Source organism: Miscanthus floridulus, chromosome 12 (genome assembly GCF_019320115.1).
Source record: "Miscanthus floridulus cultivar M001 chromosome 12, ASM1932011v1, whole genome shotgun sequence".
Classification (NCBI taxonomy): Eukaryota; Viridiplantae; Streptophyta; class Magnoliopsida; order Poales; family Poaceae; genus Miscanthus; species Miscanthus floridulus.
In genome coordinates, this window is record NC_089591.1 from 84,732,839 (window position 1) to 84,740,410 (window position 7,572).

The window sequence follows — 7,572 nt, forward strand, 5'->3', positions numbered from 1 at the left end:
CCTTATATCCTCTTTATTTTGGCTTGACACTTCTAACACTCACTTCAATCTCTATCTTCATACTTCTAGCTTGATCATATTAATGCAAAGTGATTTTCCAAATCTTTATCCATACAAGCAAACCAATGTAGAGAGCATCTTATATCCATTATACATTGTCTCCTTTGTCATTTCACCTTTGCTTGACATTTCCTCACTTATGCACTCTTGATTCATTCTTCAATCCTTGATCAAAGCTAGTCTACTATCCAACTCTTCTTGTTCATGAAAAGAAAGCCATTATAGAGACCAATCCAAAATCATCAACTCATGTCTCATTTACCATTTACCAAATATGCTTGCTTTCTCATGATACTATGATATCTCACACTATAGAAGCTATTTCATTGATTCCATTTGCATTGTTGTCTTTTGCTTGAACTAGATTGTTTCCATAATCTTTTAATACAACAATATACAATTTGGCCTTCAATTCAACACTATGTGGCATATCATCAAGTTTGCCTTCTTGTTGAACCTATATACACTTCTCATTCCATAATTCACAAGTGTATGCAATAAACTCAATTTTCTGTTCAACACTTAGCAAATTGGTTAGACCTATAATGGTGGTCACTCAATTCACTAAAACCCACTAAAGTGCTAGATGCACTTACAATCGCCCCGACCAGATAGGACAACTACAAGCACACGAACAAGAAAAAAGAGAGGGAGATGCAAGGGACGAGGAGCGAATGCTTCCCACTATGCACCACCCCAGTGAACTTATAGCCACAAAGATAACCCCGGTAAGCGCCCTAGGTCCACGCATGCTCTATGTCCATTACTAACCACTTCGATAATCTTACAGAACAGGAGCGGTGACCGGGTGGAAGGTGGAGCGATGGCCACCCACGCAACAACCTGAACCAGGTAAGCCCTATGCATTCCCACTTTCCATATTGTTTTGGTTTATGTGCTCGCTTTCAGCGGACGTGTTACTGCTCGCGAGTGGGCGCCATTAACGCGACGTGATTAAGGAGGTCAAACACCCCTAAATCTATGTGTAGAGTGACCCACCGCAAACACGACCTCACGTTGTGCTGAGGAAACTTACTCTTGGGCTAGTCCTTAGATGGGCTCTTGGCCACAAAAGGATAGGGGCAGGGTGAGATGGGCCCCTACGGCTCTTATCAATGGTGCGGAGCCACATGACCATCTCTCTCTATGTTTGAATCATCTGCTTTAGAGCCACCATCTCTAGGGGGAGGCATCTTACCCTCTGACCGCTACGGAGGCGATCGGGGACCGACGGATTTGATAGTCAATGATTTATAGGACGTCTCATGATGAGGCACAGCCGAACTTCATGTTGATTGTGGAGGATATCAGGTCCCACTTGAACTACCCATCAACCCCAATGAGGTGCATCACTTCGACCTCATGGTTACGTTGGACAAGCCTCTCCCCACGTGAGGCAAAAACTAAACTTGTCTATAACAAGGTAGTATGACCCCTCGAGGTCAGAAAAGGGCGATAGGGGAAATATGGGGCTAGGTCTAGGCAATCCTGTTAATGGCCGGGGCCAAGCCATGACTAGCTCCGCCCCATGTCCCAAAACCACAACCTAAGGCTAGCTCCCTGGCCTCACATACCGACAAGGATCGACAATCCCTTCAGGGGAGATCGATGGAGCAGGCGGCTAAGGTCGTGCAACAGCACCTTCCTCATGAAGCAGCGCTAGATCTCGCGAGACACAATAGCTATCTGACCATGCATGGCCAAGGCCACTCAGGCCCTAAAAGGTCAGTCCTTAGCCAAATGAAGACCACCTAGATAGACCTGAAAACACGATCATGATTGCTAAAAGTTGTCAGATCAAAACACTTGAGAGGAGAGGCCCAAGGTCATAAGACGACCTCGCTGCCCCATGTGGCAAGAGGTCAATGACTTGCTCAAAACCTACATCCTTAGGCTCACAAACCCAATCTCGACCAAATGGTTCGGGACTTAGCGAGAACTCACAAGAGGTCGCGAGACCCCAAAAAGAGAACTTAAAACTTTCATTCTAATATAATGATTAAAAAGCAAATGCAGTCTAGCCCCATACAAAGAAAGGTCAACTACCCAATGAACCACAACCAAGGCGCTCAAGCAGAAAGTCCCAAGGTCGCTAGATGACCTTGTCACCCTGCGTAACAAGAGGTCGATGACCCGCTGAAGAGACCTTGATTTTCGACTAATAAACCCGAACTCAACCAAATGGCCCGAGGGCTCACCATGGTTTTGCAAGAGACTGCAAAAACTCTAGAAGGAGGATTCCTTGAGCTTTTATTCATGCTTCATGATTACAAAGGAAGCACGGTCAATCCGCACACTAGGAATAAAAAACCGATACCACCCTCGTGGTGATATCATTGAAAAGCCTCCGGAGAGCACTCTGTAGGGGGAGGTGAGATGAAGCAAAAAATGACTCATGAGCCTTCCCACAGTGTTGCAACCCCCAAGGAATAGAGCATGGGGAGGAAGAAAGTGGAAGAACTGCCTAGCTCCAACAAGCACCTTTGGCAACCACTCTGGTGCTAAGAAGGAGCAAAAGGGAGGCCAAAGTGCAACCATGTCACAAAGGCTACACGGCCCCCTACACGGTAGCCTGGCCATCCTATCCTTCCCCGCTCACAAAACTCCTTCTAACACTAGTTATTGGAAGGGGCAGCATGATCACCGCAGGCAACCCCTAGCAAGTCGCATGCTAGAAACCTCACTATCCCCTTAGGAGCTCTCTTTCACTCTCTTTCGCTTGGCCTTTCAAAAAGTCTAAGAGCAAGTTCATAGAAGTAGCTGCAAGTGGTTCAAACGATAGGAAGGCCCCTATTTATAGGCCCAAGGGTAGACTAAGCAGCCTGAGACCCCCATGCCGCATGGTGATGAAAGCTTTAGTTTGGTTTTGGTGAATTGATGAAACCCTAAGAGCTAACCTAGTTTATCTAGTGATCATGAGATAGGTAGCACACTTCAAGTAGAGAAGCTTATGAAGATCATAGCATGACAATGGTGATGGCATGGCGATGATCAAGGGCTTAAACTTGAAAAGAAGAAAGAGAAAAATAAAAAGCTCAAGACAAAGATATAATTTGTAGGAGCTATTTTGTTTTGGTGATCAAAACACTTAGAGAGTGTGATCACATTAAGGTTTGATAGCCGTACTATTAAGAGGGGTAAAACTCATATCGGAATATGGTTATCAAAGTGCCACTAGATGCTCTAACTCATTGCATATGCATTTAGGATCTAGTGGAATGCTAACACCCTTGATAATATTTGTGAAAATATGCTAACACATGTGCACAAGGTGATACACTTGGTGGTTGGCACATTGGAGCAAGAGTAGAGAAGTTAGAAGTGAAAACAGAGGTGATGCCAGCGTCGGTCAAGTGACCGGACGCTGGATCCAAAAGCACCGGACGCTGACTTCCTGCGTTCGGTCACGTTGACTGGCGGTACAGAGGCTAGGGTTTACCACCAGACGCTGGGCTGGGTCCGGTCGAGGTGGACCGGATGCGTTCGATCGAGGAAAAGCAGTTTTCGACCCTTACTGTACTCGACCGGACGCTGAGGCTCCAGCGTCCGGTTAGTTTTACCGAAGTGTCCAGTCAACTTCGTAGCCGTTGGAATCTGACGAACAACATTTGAAGCTGATGACACGTGGCGTTCATCTGTGGACCGGACGCTGAGTCCAGGGTCCGATCAGTAAGACCGGAGCGTCTGGTCAGAGCACAGTGTACCCAGTGAAGGGGTACAATGGCTCTATTTCATGGGGGCTTCTATTTAAGCCCCATGGCCAGCTGTGGCTCACATCTTTGGCCATTTTCATTGACATAGCAACCTTGTGAGCCTAGCCAAAGTCCTCCCACTCATCTCCATCATTGATTCATCATCATAGTGAGATTGGGAGTGATCCAAGTGCATTGCTTGAGTGATTACATTTAGAGGCACTTGGTGTTCGTGTTTCGCTGTGGGTTTCGCTTGTTACTCTTGGTGGTTGCTGCCACCTAGATAGCTTGGAGCAGCAAGGATCATCGAGCGAAGGTGGTGATTGTCTCTGGCTCCGATCGTGGTGATTGTGAGGGGTTCTTAACTTTTCCCTGGTGGAGCGCCAAAAGATACTCTAGTGAATTGCTCGTGGCTTGTGTGATCCTCATCTTGTGTTGGTTGTGTGGCACCCTATTGAGGGTTTGGCGTGTCAAGCCAATTAGCGCGTGAACCTCCAAGTGGGTGAATCGCCACAACGAGGAGTAGCTTGCCGGTAAGCAAGTGAACCTTGGTAAAAATCATTGTGTTCATCCTTTGATTCTGAGGTAATTGGTCTTCATTGTTATCCATCCTTGTGATTGATTGGTTCACTCCTCTACACGGCGGTATAACTATCTTGATCACTCTCTTTACATTATCGCAAACTAGTTGACAAGCTCTTTAGTGTAACTAATTGTGAGAGCTTGCTTACTTGATTGGTGTGGCTCTTTAATTAGCCTTTGAGAGCACACTAACATAGGGTAGTGTCATACCTCTTGTGTGAATCGACACTATCTAAACTAGAATTGTAGTAGGTGGCTTGCATTTTAAATAGGCTAGCGCAACACTTGCTTCGCCTCATAATTGTCTAACTATTTTGTTAAGTGTTGTTGTAGAAATTTTTATTAGACTATTCCCCCCCTCTAGCCATTAGGACCTTTCAAGTGGTATCAGAGCTGAGGTCACTGTTATTTGAGGCTTAACAACCTTCGGTGTTAAAATAGCTCAAATCAACAACACCAAGAAGCCACCCCAATTTGATGGCATAAATTATCCTTATTGGAAGTCAAAGATAACCACATATATCAAGTCAATCAATAGAAAGGTGTGGAAGGTGGTAGAAACCAAAATTGAGATTGGTGATCCAGAGAATCCCACCGCCACCGAAGAAGTGCTTCTCCAAAACAATGACATTGCTCTAAGTGCCATTCATGATGCAATTGATGAAAGAACATTTGAGCAAATCAAGAATATTGAGATGGCACATGAAGCTTGGAAGAAGTTGGAAGAATCATTTGAGGGCACTCAAGCCGTGAAGGGTGCAAAGGCATATATCCTCAAAGAAAAGTTTGCAAGCTTCAAGATGAAGGATGATGAGAGTGTGCCGGAGATGTTCCATAGGCTTCAAGTGCTTATCAATGATCTCAAAGCACTTAGAGAAGAGGTGAAGGACAAGGACTTCTCCCACAAGTTCTTGAGATGCTTGCCTTCAAGATTTGGTACATTGGTCATCATTCTAGTGAGAAGCGGTTTGGACACCATGACACCAAACCAAGTATTGGGAGATATCATGACCGATGATACATATAGAGATGAAGATGAGAAGGAAGAAAAGAAGGAGAAGAAAGATGAGAAGAAGGATGAGAAGAAGAAGAGCATGGCATTCAAAGCCACATCATCCAAGGGCAAAGCAAAGCAAGATACATCAAGTGAAGAAGATGAATCATGGGATGATGATGATGATGATGATGAGAAGATGGCTCTATTTGTCAAGAGATTTGGTAAGTTCATGGTGAAGAAGGGCTATCGTGCTAGAAGAAAGAAGTCTTCATCCAAGAACAAAGAAGAGTCAAGAAGGTGCTTTAAGTGTGGAAGCAAAGATCATCTTGTTGCTCAATGCCCATACAATAGTGACAATGATGATGACAACAAGAAAAACAAGAAGAAGGACAGGAAGGAAAAGAAAGAGAAGAAGGACAAGATGGCCTTCAAGAAGAAGGGTGGTTCATATGTAGTCACTTGGGATAGTGATGCTTCCTCAAGTGATGATGATGATAGTGATGATCACAAGACCACCAAGAAGAAGGTTCTTGCAAGCATTGCCATCAATGAGAAGCCTTCTCTCTTCGAATCTTCATCATGCTTCATGGCTAAGGCCACTAAGGTACAATCTTGTGATAATGAAAGTGATGAAGAACATGTTGATGATAATGAACATGAAAAGGAAAATGATAGTGATAGTGATGATGATGAACCTACTAAGGATGAATTATTTGACATGCTAGAAGATGCTAGAGAACACTTTGATATCAAGAGAAGGGAATGCAAAAGCTTGCGTAAGAAACTAAAAGCCCTTAAGCAAGCCTTTAATGAGCTCAATGCATCTCATGAGAGGCTAGAGGAAGCCAATGAGAAGCTTAGCAAAGCTCACAAAAAGCTTGAAAAGGCTCATTCCTCTTTGCTTGATGAGCAAAATAAAAAGAAGCATGTTGAAACTTACAATATAGGTTTAACTTGTGATATAATTGATACATCATTATCTATGCCTATCATTGTTGCTCCTACTAACCCTTCTAGTAGCACTTCCACTTCTACCTCATCTAGTAGTGATGGTCTCACTTGTGACACCTCACTAGTGGTTGAGAATGAAAACCTCAAGGAGGTAACTAAGCTCACTCACACATTAGCTAAGGCTTATGGTGGTGAGGACCACTTGCTTATGGCCTTAGGTAGCCAAAGAGCTTCTCTCTACAAAGAGGGATTGGGCTATATCCTCAAGAAAGGCAAGGCGACCTTTGCTCCTCACAAGACAAGTTTTGTGAAGAATAATGGTTGGTTTTGCACTAGTTGCAAGCAAGTTGGTCATAGAGAGCATGAATGCACCAACAAAAGCAAAAATGCTAATGTATCCTTCATTAAGCTTAATTCTTCCTATATGCTTGTTAAGGGTATAAATGGTGTGAAAGCTAAGTTCATTGGCAAACCATAGATGGGCTCAAAGAAGAAAGCCATTTAGGTGCCAAAGAGCTTGGTTACTAACCTTTAAGGACCCAAGCAAGTTTGGATACCTAAAAAGAATTGATCTTCTTTTATAAGTCAATTACAAAGCCAGAGGAAGGCATTGGGTTCTTGATAGTGGGTGCACTCAACACATGACCGGTGATGCAAGAATGTTCAACTCAATCAACACTAATGGCAATGATGGTTATGATAGTATCACATTTGGTGACAATGGCAAAGGCAAGGTCAAAGGGCTTGGTAAGATTGCAATATCTAATGATATGAGTATATCCAATGTATTGCTAGTAGAGAGCTTGAACTTCAATTTGCTATCCATGGCTCAATTATGTGATCTTGGATTCAAATACATATTTGGAGTAGATGATGTAGAAATCATAAGTGTAGATGGCTCTACTTTGATCTTCAAAGGCTTTAGATATGAGAAACTATATTTGGTTGATTTCAATGCTAGTGAAGCTAGATTATCCACATGCTTGTTCACTAAGTCTAGCATGGGTTGATTATGGCATAGAAGGCTTGGTCATGTTGGAATGAAACAATTGAATAGATTGATTAAGCATGACTTAGTTAAAGGCTTGAAAGATGTTGTGTTTGAAAAGGATAAGCTTTGTAACTCTTATCAAGCCGGCAAAGAAGTTGGAAACACCCATCCTAAGAAAAGCATGATGAGCACTAGTAAAGCATTTGAGTTATTGTACATGGATTTGTTTGGGCCAACATAATACACTAGTATCGGTGGAAATAAATATGGATTTGTGATAGTGTATGACTACACTAGAT